Here is a 13845-nt window from a genome sequence, read left to right as displayed (position 1 = left end):
AACATTAAAAAATTTAAAACATATTTTAAAAAGGGATGAAGAATACCAACTCTCAGAGGAGGGCGTTCTCTGGCTTGCCGGGATTTGGGCAGCTCAGCACCTCCACACAACCTTAGATGTCACTCTGTGCCAGTTCTGAAGTATTCCCCCCCCCCCCCGCCTTTATAAAGTACTTCGTTCAAAACAGTGCTCTTTCTGTATCACCTTCTGATTTTTCTTTTCTTTTGTTATAAATAAGAAGACGGCAGTTTGGTTAGTTCAGTGAAGCAGCGATGGAAGGGAGATCAAAGAAAAGCCAGAGTCTTCAACTGCAGCCCTCTTTCTATTGCAAGGGGAGGAATCGGGGGACATGTCCTAGGGCAAATCATTGCATTGCTTTAGAATTGTTATCTCTTATTTAAAACTTGTGAAACATAAAGAATTAAATTGTTAGAAGAGTTGAAAACATTTTACATGAGTTTTATTTAAATAATAAGTAAATCCTGAGAAATCTGGATCTCAGAGTCAGAACCCCCACCTTTGTAGTCAGGTTTCCTTGCTTCATTAAGTCCCAATTTCTTAGTTTGTAAAATGATGATAATGCAAATACCTGTCTCATATGCTTCTGCAAAGACTGACTGAGATCATGAACAGGGCCTGGTAAATACTGTCAACTGGTATTAGTTATTGGTGTTTTCATTACAATTATATCAAGATCACTCAGTTGACTGTCCATCCGTCATGGTGATGGATCTTCTCAACGTACTTGAACTGTCCTTTCAAGACCCCTTGTCCCATTTTGATGTCCTGGTTTTTCCCAGGTGCCACTCTAGAGTCTAATACCTTTGGGGATTATAAGTTTGCATGTCTGGTTCTTCTTACTAGCTCCTTCAGTGGGGAGATGGTGTCTGTCCCAACTCTAGACCTTATAGCAGAGCCCGGCCTGCACTCAACCCAGCATTTGCTAACATCTATTTGGCACCAACCAGTGCTAGGTCTTCCTGTAAGCACCTAACCTGCTGTACAGCCTCATTCTCACATGACATCATCCCATTCTACCTCTCTGAGTTAGGGAGGATTACAGCATGATTTTAATTTTACAGTTGAGGAAAATGAGAAGGTGAAAACTTCATGAACATCACCCAGTAAGAGATAGAGCTGATGGTTCGACACCAGGCTGCTTCCCAGAGAAACTGCACCCCTATCCATCTTGCATTTTGCCTCCTAGGGAATGTGCACTACACGGAGACATGCTCCCATTCTTCTCAGGCAAATGATAAGATCAAGGACATATGTTACAACCAATAAACTGAGGAAAACTAGCCGGGGCCTATGTTTGTACCTTGTTCTAAGCAGAGTAAGACAAAGGATGCTCTTCCCACCAGATCAAGTATGGAATAATTCTTAATTCTAAAGGAGAAAACTGAGAGCCGAGAGTGAAGCTACATACCTAAGATCACTCATTTGATTCAAGCTAACCATCCTCTGGTCTAGGGGCTCTCAAACTCTGACTTGCAACAGAATTACAAAGGGGGCTTGTTAAAACACAGAAATAGAGACCCTATTCTCAGAATTATAAATTCAGCGTATCTGGGATACTTGCATTTCTAGTAAGTTCCTCATAATGTTGGCCTGGAGACCACACTGAGAAACACAGTTCTAGTCAAAGCTCAACTTACAGTTCTATGCTATGTGCCTCGATGGTTCCTTGGCTCATTACCTGAAGTCATACAACATTGGTGAATTGTTCTTTATACACAATCATGCAGCCTGGTGCCACAGATGTCTAATCATAATTTCCGCTTACAAATCTAAGAAATAATATTTCAGCATCATCTCCAGCTATACAACAGAGGCATTTTCCACGTGCCCATCACCATTATAGAATGATTCAAGTTGTTCCTGGCATCAGGGAAAATAAAGTCTGATAGGGATATATGAGTTTGTCCTCTTGAATTCCTAGATTTTGTGCGAGGAAATAGACAAAATTGGGCCATGAACATTATACAGATTATACACTATATGGATGATCATTATTCTGAGTAAAAAGCAATGTAGCACTACTGGCATAATAATATTTTCCAGCTATAAATGACTTTTGGCCCCACTTACTTGTTTCTCTTGTTCCCTTTCCCCGTCAAGGCAGATGGTCTGCTCTCAGTTCTCTGCTATTCCCGAAGAGAGATTAGGTCGTGACGAAAAAATTGTTACTAATAAATCTTACTTTGATTTCCTAAAATCTAATCCCTGGAGACAATGCTAAGATGCCTCCAAGACAAAACAGGAAGGACTGTCTCCCAAGACTTTAAAAAGATTCCTCACAAGAGGATGAAACATAGGAGAAGGTTATGAGTGCATAGGGAATACAGTCAATGGTATTGTAATAGCACTGTATGGTGACAGGTGGTTTCTACCCTTGTGGTAAGCATAGCATAACATACAGACTTGTTGAATCAATCACTAGGCTGTACACCTGAAATTAATGTAACATCATGTGTGAACTATACTTCAATTTGAGAGAGAGAGAGAGAGAGACAAGATTATGAAGGCAGTGGTCCATGGGTGGTGGTGAGAAGCACCCTGAACTCTGTGCCTGGGCAGATCCCTGTGAAGACAGAGAATAAATGCTGCACAAATCATTTAAGAAGAGAGGCCACAAACAGCTTCATAGATTTGCACTCTCATGCAGTTTAAAAGTACCGGAAGTATTTGCACCTGGCAAAACATACTGGAAAGTAATGGGGAGTGTCGCACAAATTGACAGGGGCCTTGAGATGAGAAACAAGGGACATCTAAGTGATTAGCAACCTATATCGGGGAATGAGAAGATGCCTTCAACACAAATGAATCCTTGGTCAGATGCACACTACTGCAGTGCCTTGGACTATGTGACCCCATCCAACTTAAACACATCCCCCTCAAGATGACAGAGCACCACAGACTGCCCAAGATTAATTGCCCAGACTCATAGAAGTTAGTTTGAGCAATTACTTATGTGAACTGAGAATTAACTCCAGCAATTTGAACAGGAAGTCGTAAGCCCTCATACTTAGTAAGGAGCCCCAGGTAGTATTTACCATCTGGGAGTCGGGGAGCAGTTAGGAATTTCAGGAAATATTTCAAGGAGCCAACGTATTACTAGAAGCCAAAAATAGTTTAAATTCTACAGAAACCCCTACTAGATAGATGGCAATATCAGCATCAGATACGCTTTTTTTCCTTCTGCATGCAAAAAGTCTTTTCCATTTATGCCAAAATTTAAGTCTTAGAAAATTGACAGAGGTATTCTGAGTGGTAATTTTAAAAACAGTGTCTTTCTGATGTTATTTTACTGCTCTTCTCCATTTTTTTAATATTTGTTCCCAGTACAATACCAAGGTGTAAGTAGAGAAGAACATATCCCAAGATTGGCTATAAAGTCATATCAAGTTTTAACATTTTTATTATTAAGGGCAGTGATCGAAATTTTGTGTTAATCCTCGTATAAATTAATATAGCCCATTTAATCCTTCCACTTTAAAGGCTGTGAATTTTATTTCACACCGTGCCATCAGTATTTAGCTGTTCCTTCTGGGGTACAAATAGTCTTCCTCTCTAACTTTTCAGCTAATTACTGTCTTCTCCTTGCTGACTGGAGGACTGAAAATACAGCTACTGTCAGGGCTCCCTAACATCCAGGTAGACATCTTGGGAACACTGATAGAACCGATAACAGGCCATTTTATAGGGACTTAAAAGCTACTCAAGAAATGAACGAGGTCCATTAGACTTTCTGTCATGCATATGATGGGAAAAAATATACCACCATAAGATCCACTCAATTGTCCTGCTGTGACAGCAGTAGCTATTGTGTGAGAGAGGTTTGGGGAAGGTGGCTCCACCTTGGTGTTTATGCTCTGCTGGCTAGTGGGAGTTTCAGGTACAGCATCCTAACAGAAGGGGCTTTGTGATAGGCTATCAGTGACAAACAAGAGCGACAACGTACAGCCCAGTGGTTTGACAAGAAGGAGAAGCTCAACAATGAGAGAATGACCTCCTTCAGTTTCCCATTTCAGTCTGACATTTACTTCCTCACACAAAGCTTAGCTTGGTGTGTTGGGGTCCAAATCACATTTGAACCTTGTACAGAGTGATGAGAGTCAAGCTGAGATATTTTAAGTGCATTTCTTTTCTTTGTACCCTGCTTTGAACTGCTTTTAAACCTACAGATGTTTGGCCCAGCTGTCCAAACTAAGAAGCTGAGAAAGAAACGTGGAAAGTATGTTCCCAGATTAATGTTTTGTTTTCCCGTGTGTGTGTGTGTGTGTGTGTGTGTGCATGCGCACGCACATGTGTTAAATATGTCCTGTGTTTGTCCCAGTTAAATATGTCCCAGTCTTTGATGTATAGATAAATGAGAGTCTAATTGATAAGCTTCCTTTTTTTTCTTATAAGAAGGACTGCTTTTTCCTGAAGAGCTACATCTATTCTCAACTCAATAAATATTTATTGAGCATGTACTACTCAAAATTACACTGTCTCTTGATGGAAGCGACAAATGCAAAGATAAGCAACACATGGTGTGGTCATTTTCCCTCTGTAAGGAAACTGAGACATGTGGCCAAATAATTATGAAGTATGATATATTGTTATCAATGCCCTGTTCCTTACTGAGGCACTTCCAAGCTTTCCCCACATTTCTTAACTGGCTGATTCTACCTCCTCACCTTCTCACTTCTGACATATGACATCACCTATTACCTGAGAAAACCCAACATGAGAAAAGTCACTTCACCTGTCATTATGTAGAAGTTGTTTCAAAAGAGATAAAAATGTGTCAGGGCGCCTGGATGGCTCAGTCAGTTGAGTGTCCGACTTCAGCTCAGGTCATGATCTCGCAGTTCATGAGTTCGAGCCCCACTTTGGGCTCTGCGCTGACAGCTCAGAGCCTGAAGCCTGCTTTGGAGTCTATGTCTCTCTCTCTCTCTCTCTCTCTCTCTCCCTCTCTTTCTGTCGCTCCCCCCCACCTCTCTCTTTCTCTCAGAAATAAATAAAAAACATTTTTAAAAAAGATTAAAAAATGTGTCAAAGAGCAGTGTAGGTGCCTGTTCAAAAGGAAACTAACAGAACCTAACAGAAACCAGGGCTAGTCCTCAGATTTAAGGTTAAAACTTGAATTTGATGCTAGACCAACGTGTGAGCAGTCTTTTGTGTTCTTCGTAATTTCTCCCATCACCTATTCAGACTTTTGCTTTACTTGTATGTGCTCTTGAAAGGGAAAATAAAGCAAACTGGCATGTTGTAGTCGTCTTCTTTACCCCAATTTCTGTGCTCCATTTAATCATGTGTCTCAGTGAATCCTCACCACAAAACTCTGAGGTCAGTAGTGGGATCTTCATGCAGTGGGGACACTGAGGCTTAGCACGATCTCACCGCTAGACAAGACTCACGCCCATGTCTGCCTGAATGTAATGTTGCCCATGCAGCACACTGACACTCTGCTCATCTGGCTCCTTCAACTATACATAATAGGGTAAGAAAGGAGTCAGGAAGGAAGGTCGATTCTTGTGAATTCCATCAAGTATTTCATACCCTTATAACTAACACAGGTGCAAGCATTCCTTTTTAAAAAGAACCCTTAAAAAATAGTCAATCTACTATGGTACATCAATCCTTACTTTCACTGCCAAATGTTATTTTTTAATAATGTACGAACTTTTTGAAGTTTTAGGTTTACAGAATAATTGAGTAGATAATATATAAGGTTCCTTATATCAACTCCCCGTTCCCCAACCCACCCCCCCACACACAGCTTCCTTTACTTTTAACATCTTGCATTAATGGGGTTGATTCGTTAAAACTGATGAACCAATATTAATACATTATTATTATTATTATTGTTAACTATAGTCCATAATTTACATTAGTGTTCACTCTTGGTGTTGGATAGTTCTGTGGGTTTTAACAAATGAATAATGACATGTACCCATCATTATAATACCATACAGAGTAGAGTCACCACTGTAAAAGTTTCCTGTGCTTCATCTACTGATTCATTCCTCCCCTTGCTCCCCTGACCGCACCCAGTCCCCAGCAACCACCGAGATTTTCACTGTCTCTGTAGTTTGTCTTTTCCAAAGTACTATATAGCTGGAATCATATAGCAGGTAGCATTTTCAGACAGCATTTTCAGCAGTGGTTTCTTCCACTAAGCAGTATGCATTTAAGATTCTTCCGGGTCTTTTCATGGTTTGATAGCTCATTCCTTTGTATTCTTTAAATATCATTTTTTCCAACACACACAATTGTGGCACCTGTAGTACATCAGACGCCATGATGAGCACTGAGGATGAATAGGATGCAATGCCTACTCTCAAGGGCCCTGCTGCCTAGCGTTAGAGGAAAGGTACGTAAACACAAAAGCTAATAGCACTTTATAAGTGTCATAATAGAACTCTATAAGGGTACAAAAGAGGGGCAAAGTGGGGAGAATTCCATTTCACTCCTGGTACAGAGAGTCAGGAATGACTCCCTACAGGATTTGGAGTTGCTGCAGGATCAGCAAGAGCCAGGCAGAGCTCTGGGAGCCAAGCTGAAAAGTTCTAGGTGGGACAGCAGGGCACATTTGAAGAAAGGCGAGAAGCCCAGGCAGAAGCTGGTAGATGTGGACATGAAAATGCTAGCTCCTGAGGTCCCGTCTAGAGCCTGTATTCTCTCTCACTTCCTTCACGTCTCTTCTCAAATGCCCCTGATCAGGGGCCTACCCAGAAGACCCTAGGGAAAAGACACCACCCCCTCCCCACCTCACACCTTTTCTCCTTACTCTCCTTCCTTTTCTCATAGCAACTACCCACTGTAACATACTGAATATGTATTTTGTATTGTCTGCCTTCTCCCACCAAAATGTACAGCCCCAGGGGCAGGGTCTTTAGCTTTGTTCATGCCCAGCCCACGGTGGGCCTGCCATAAACATGTGCTGTTCCCTCCATGCCTGCAATCCTTCCTGTTAGGATAAAGCACTGTGAAATGATGTACCCTTACTGGTAAACAGGGGAACAATATTTATATTTTTCCAACAACTGTCACTAAATACATAATATTCTAACTTCCCAGATTCTAATATTGTTTTATTTTTCTGCATTACACTGGGAGACAGAACAAAGAAACTCAAGAGTTTTCAAAAATGTCAGATAACTTTACTGACCTTCACATACTGTAATGCTGACAAACCTTCTTTTCCAGTACTATTCAAGGCATGCTGTAGTAAATACCCCTTGCTACAACCTACCGTAGCCTGGCAGTTACTCAAATGAGAATGTGTTAAGTTAAATACTTAAGTAATTCTCCTAGAGAAAAGCTGGAGATCGGCACCCAATTCCTTATTTGTATACAGCACATCTTGTGCTGGGGTTTGAAATTTTAAAATTAACTCTGTTGTGGTTAGGTCTTGAGGGCTATACCTGGTAAACTTTTCCCTGGGAATTCTGACTTGAGGGACTGGTTATAAGGAAGCAACATGCTCTGAGCACACTAGGTGCACACACTTCAACCAGCACTGCTCCAAGCCCGGATAAAGCCGCCAACATTGAGTTCAATGATCAAAATCATTGGGGTAAATAAGGGGAGAAGAGATCATTTGGTTGTGTGGCCAGAGTGACTGTTTCAGTTTTGGACAGAACTGCCCAGAGTATTTTTTCACTGGGGGGCATTTTATGGAAAGCACTGGCTTTCTTAATCCTTTACCTTCTCAGTTCTTAGATCTTCTCACCAGTGTTTTCCTCTGTTGAAACCCATTCATCGTGTCCAGTGCTGTCACTCTGACCTTGACATCACTAATAAATATACCACAGCAAAAAACATCTCAGTGTCAAGCTCCCACCTTTTAGGCATGCCTCCCTTCCCGGCTGTTCTCCTTTTCCATCTCCAGTGCCAGCGGTTGTTCAACTGAGTGGAGAAAAGCAAAGGGTTTTCCATTTCCATCATCTCACATCCTCATTTCTTACCTCTCCCAGGCTACATTCCATGGATGACTGTGACCATCAATTTGCCTTTAACTCTTTTTTTGTTCCTCTCCCTCTTTCCCATTTAATTACACCCCAATGCTGGGTAAATTCAATTTGTCCACCTTCTTTGCACCTCTGTGGCTGAATGTTCTTGGAGAAAATCAACAGTCATGCAGATGGGTCTTTCTCTAAATTTATGAAGAGCACTCATCAGTGCCCAGGAATCCTACTGCATTTCCCATTTGAGGCAAATTTCAGATCTTCTTTCTCTGCAAGCCCCCCTCCCCTCCACAGCTCATGAACTCATTTCATTCTTCCCTGAGAAAACAGTAGCAATCAGATGGGAACTCCCTCAACTTCCTAACACCAACTTTATTAACTTATCTACATCTACACTCACATTCTCTGCCTTCCTCTAATTCAATGGAGGAAAAAAAAGTTCCCTAATGCTTAAAATGCCAGCCCCTCCCCTTACTTTCTGGATTTCATCCCCTCTTCCCATATTCAAGAAATTCAAGCTGGCAATTACCCTGTGATTCTCCATAAGTCACCAGACTCTCTCTCTCTACTGGATAATCCAACAAACATACAAATATACCATTAAAAAACAACACCTCCTCGGGAATACAAGCTGGTGCAGCCACTCTGGAAAACAGTATGGAGGTTCCTCAAAAAACTAAAAATGGAACTACCCTACTACCCAACAATTGCACTACTAGGCCTTCATCCAAGGGATACAGGTGTGCTGTTTCGAAGGGACACATGCACCCCCATGTTTATAGCAGCACTATCAATAATAGCCAAAGTATGGAAAGAGCCCAAATGTCCATCGATGGATGAATGGATAAAGAAGATGTGGTGTATATATATATATATATATATATATATATACACACACACACACACACACACACACACAATGGAGTATTACTCAGCAATCAAAAAGAATGAAATCTTGCCATTTGCAACTATGTGGATAGAACTGGAGGGTATTATGCTAAGTGAAATTAGTCACAGAAAGACAAATATCATATGACTTCACTCATATGAGGACTTTAAGAGACAAAACAGATGAACATAAGGGAAGGGAAACAAAAATAATATAAAAACAGGGAGGGGGACAAAACAGAAGAGGCTCATAAATATGGAGAACAAACTGAGGGTTACTGGAGGGGTTGTGGGAGGGCGCATGGGCTAAATGGGTAAGGGGCATTACGGAATCTACTCCTGAAATCATTGTGGCACTATATGCTAAGTAATTTGGATGTAAATTTTAAAAAATAAAAATAAAAATAAAATTAAAAAAAATAAAGTAATGGGGCACCTGGGTGGCTCGGTCGGTTGGGCATCCGACTTCGGCTCAGGTCACGATCTCGAGGTCTGTGAGTTCGAGCCCCGCGTCGGGCTCTGTGCTGACAGCTCAGAGCCTGAAGTCTGTTTCAGATTCTGTGTCTCCCTCTCTCTGACCTTCCCCCATTCATGCTCTGTCTCTCTCTGTCTCAAAAATGAATAAACGTTAAAAAAAGTTTTTAAATAAAATAAAATAAAGTACTTAGTCTTTGTTGTGCCCTCAAAAAAAAAAAACAAACAACCAACAACACCTCCTTTGAACTTACATTACCTTCCAATTATTACTTCCTTTTTCTGACCCCTTCACAACAAACTTATCAAGAGATGCCTATATTTAGGGGCATCTCTTCCAACCATTTGTTCAAGCAAAATTCCTCTAAGACATCCTTGACTTCCTTCTATCCTTTATCCATTCTGGATCACCTAAACACATACTTCTTCAACTGGCCAGCTTTACTTTCCTCAAAAAGACCCTCTTTATCTGTCCCTTCTCTCCAGCTCTGCTATTACCACCTGTGCTTATGTCATTGTCATCTTTTGCTGATAGTACTACAGTAGCCCTTTCTTTTTTCTCTAGAACCCCTAAATTCTGTTCCCTATAGAGCAATCTTTCTGCAATGTAAAACAGATAATGGTAAGTCCCTTGAAACTCACCAGTGACTTCCCTTTGCATTTAGAACCATTCTCAAATATCTTTTTCTTGCCTAAATGGCCTCTTATGATCTCTACCAGTCTATTTCTCCTACCTCAGCACATCTCACTCTTCCTATTTCTCTCTATGATCCAGCCCTACAAGCTGGCCTTCTTTGTATTCCTCAAGTTCACCAAACCTCTTCCCAATTCAAAGCTTTTGAAGTTGCTTTCCTTCTTCCCAGCATTCTTTCCAGGTTTCAGCTCTATATCAAGAAATGTCATCTCTAGACACCTAATCTAATGGGAATATCCTCTCCAGCCACTATTATCAAATGATTGTTTTATTTCTCTTATAGAATTTACTATTACCTAAAATGTTAGCTTTTATTTACTGTCTGTCTTCTTCCCTTCAAAATATGAGCGTTATGACAACATGGATCTTGAATGCTGTCTCATTCACTCTCTTGTTCAACTTATTTTAAGCAGATATCTTTACAAACAAAAGATGATCAGAATTATTTGTTGAATGAGTAAATAAACATTGGTTCTCAGTTTTTATGGCTGAATAAAACATAAATATTAAATATCAAGATTATTAGATAATGTTGTCCTTTCTGTTTTAGGATTGAGGCTTGAAATACAGTGTTTGGGTTATGACATAAGACTTTACTTCAGGATTCCCAAGAAGATGCACTGCAATAAAAACATACATTGTAAAACTTATTTTTTTTAATTAAAATAAATATGTACACCATTGTTTTATATATATTAAAATACATGGCCACAGCAACTTCTTACTCAACACGTCTCCAGAGGCAAGGGAAACAAAAGCAAAAATGAACTACTGAGACCTCATCAAAATAAAAAGCTTCTGCACAGTAAAGGAAACAATCAGCAAAACTAAAAGGCAACTGGCAGAATGGGAGAAGATATTTCAAATGACACATCAGATAAAGGGTTAGTGCCCAAAAATCTATAAAGAACTTATCAAACTCAACACCCAAAAAACAAATAATCCAGTGAAGAAATGGGCAAAAGACATGAATAGGCACTTCTCCAAAGAAGACATCCAGATGGCCAGCTGACACATGAAACAATGCTCAACATCACTCATCATCAGAGAAATACAAATCAAAATCACAATGAGATACCACCTCACATCTGTCAGAATGGCTACATTAACAACTCAGGCAACAACAAATTTGGCAGGGATGTGGAGAAAGAGGATCTCTTTTGTACTGCTGGTGGGAATGCAAACTGGTGCAGCCACTCTAGAAAACAGTATGGAGGTTCCTCAAAAAATTAAAAATAGAACTACCAGAAATTGCACTACTAGGTCTTTATCTAAGGGATACAGGAATGCTGTTTTGAAGGGGCACATGCACCCCAATATTTATATTGATGGATGGAGTGGATATAGAAGATATGATATATATATATATATACATATATATACGTATACATATATATATATATGTGTACATACACACACACACACACACACACACACACTGGAGTATTACTCAGCAATCAAAAAGAAGGAAATCTTGTCATTTGCAACTACGTAGATGAAACTAGAGGGCATTATGCTAAGTGAAATTAGTCAGAGAAAGACAAATATCATATGACTTCACTCATATGAGGATTTTAAGAGACAAAACAGATGAACGTAAGGGAAGAGAAGCATAAATAATATAAAAACAGGGAGGGGACAAAACATAAGAGACTCTTAAATATGGAGAACAAACAGAGGGTTACTGGAGGGGGTGTGGGGGGGTGGGCTAAATGGGTAAGGAACATTAAGAAATCTACTCCTGAAATCACTGTTGCAATATGCTAACTAACTTGGATGTAAATTTAAAAAATAAATAAGTAGAAAGAAAGAAAGAAAGAAAGAAAGAAAGAAAGAAAGAACATTTTTAAAAAATACAAAATTGTGTATGCAATAATTTACAAAACAATAAAAGTTAAGCCTCAGTACTTGATAATCTTTCTGTTATCTTTACTCCAACTACTATAAATTCTCCAGAGCTACTGCAATTTGCAGCTAGACTCCAAAACTACAAAATGCTAGTTTTCACAGGAAATAAACCCCAAGATTGATAATATCTTACCAACATGGTGCTGAAACCAAAACCAAAATGTTTTAAAGCCATCATTTCCCTTAGAGTTTTAGTCTATGTCATTGACTTCAAAGATATTTTTTTTAATTTTTTTGTAACGTTTATTTATTTTTGAGACAGAGAGAGACAGAGCATGAACAGGGGAGGGGCAGAGAGAGAGGGAGACACAGAATCGGAAGCAGGCTCCAGGCTCTGAGCCATCAGCCCAGAGCCCAACGCGGGGTTCGAACTCACGGACCGCCAGATCGTGACCTGAGTTGAAGTCAGACGCCCAACCGACTGAGCCACCCAGGCGCCCCAAAGATATTTTAATCTTACGATTTTAGCCCCAGTATCTGCTATATGCTTCCTTAAGATCATGGCCACTTTAGTAGTCTCTGCATTCAATCATCACTAGTAAAGAATTAGTATAACACTGTAATAGGCCAGATACCAGAAATAGAAAAAGTGAAAACAATCCAGAGCAACTGGCTCATAATTTTTCATGGGTTACTTACAAAATAACCATAAACTCTCTTTTATTAATTTTAAAATACTACACTCTAGATAATATTGACAATAAACACAGAGTTAAACTAATAATGATTAATCTGTACAAAAGAAAAATTTGATCTGTAAATCTTAAACAATTTAATTTGGTAAAAAATTATTGAATAGAGAAAGTTTATTACTAAAATTGATATCTTTTTTTTTTCTTGTGAGAGAGAGAAAAAGTGAGACAGTGCATGCACAAAGCAAGAGAGGGGCAAAGGCAGAGGAAGACAAGGAATCCCAAGCAGTTTGCATGTCCAGCAAGAAGCCCAATGTGGGGCTTGGTCTCACACTGTGAGACCATGACCTGAGCGAAAATCAAGAGTCAGACTCTGAGCTGACTGAGCCACCCAGGCCCCTAAAATAACTGATATAATTTGTAATGGTCCACAACATTGTTAATGTACTAAATTTCACTAAGTTGTACCTTTAAAGTAGTTAAAATGGCAAGTTTCACCATAATTTAAGTACTATACTATCTAAAACAAATAGTATAAATCATACCAAATTTTAAAAATCATAGGGAAATAATTAGATTAGCTAGTCCTCTGCTCCAACTTAATTCTTAACAAAATGGTTCTCAAAAAATTGCTATCAGGGGTGCCTGGGTGGCTCAGTCAGTTAAGCACCCAACTCTTGATCACAACTCAGGTCATGATCTCACAGGCATGAGTTCAAGCCCCACATTGGGCTCTGTGCTGGGCATGAAGCCTACTTTAAAAAAAAAAAAATGATATCAGAACCTAAAAAGAAGAAACAAACCTTCCCTGTATACTTTATAAGGAAAAGATTTATGTCTATGAAATAATTTCAGCATAATAAAGTTGAAATGTAAATAGAGGACACATTTAGCATCTCCATTTTAAAAAAATGATAAAGTAATTAATTTGGCTTATTTGAGTTTGCTTCAGAAAATACATTGCAAATTTATTTATGTCTTTGTTTTTGACTAAATACAGTCAAACATTCTTAGGGTCAGAATGATAGGGTTAAAATAGAGACCAAAATAATCTTATACCCAAATGTCACTTCTCTTTCAAACAAGAACCAGGAAAGATCTCACCTTCTTTCACTCTTGGTTTTCCTTCCCCTAGCTATACCTTCTCAATACAACAAAAGAAAAAAATATTTCTAAAACGTAAATTAGATTGTCTTATATACATGCTGGCTTTGCAAGGGCCTCTTTTAAATGTAGAATAAAAGTCAGTGGAATTTGGAATAGGAAGAAAGGGAGCAAATGTTCTTTA

The 13845-nt window shown here is 39.3% G+C and overlaps 1 long non-coding RNA gene across 4 annotated transcripts in view; it reads right to left on the bottom strand.

The window, feature by feature from the left end:
- Positions 1 to 13845, bottom strand: part of LOC125163638 (uncharacterized) — a 173419-nt gene that overhangs the window by 9606 nt on the left and 149968 nt on the right. The window contains exon 6 of one of the 4 annotated variants that reach the window (XR_007151526.1): positions 7838 to 7902. The exons of the other annotated variants lie outside the window; for them this stretch is intronic. This is a non-coding gene — a long non-coding RNA (uncharacterized LOC125163638). The remainder of the gene's footprint in view (positions 1 to 7837; positions 7903 to 13845) is intronic. 4 annotated transcript variants of the gene reach the window in all.

The sequence above is a fragment of the Prionailurus viverrinus genome, chromosome B1 (assembly GCF_022837055.1).
Source record: "Prionailurus viverrinus isolate Anna chromosome B1, UM_Priviv_1.0, whole genome shotgun sequence".
NCBI classification, from domain to species: Eukaryota; Metazoa; Chordata; class Mammalia; order Carnivora; family Felidae; genus Prionailurus; species Prionailurus viverrinus.
The sequence above is the reverse complement of the archived record's forward strand: the minus strand, read 5'-3'. Positions and strand labels throughout refer to the sequence as shown.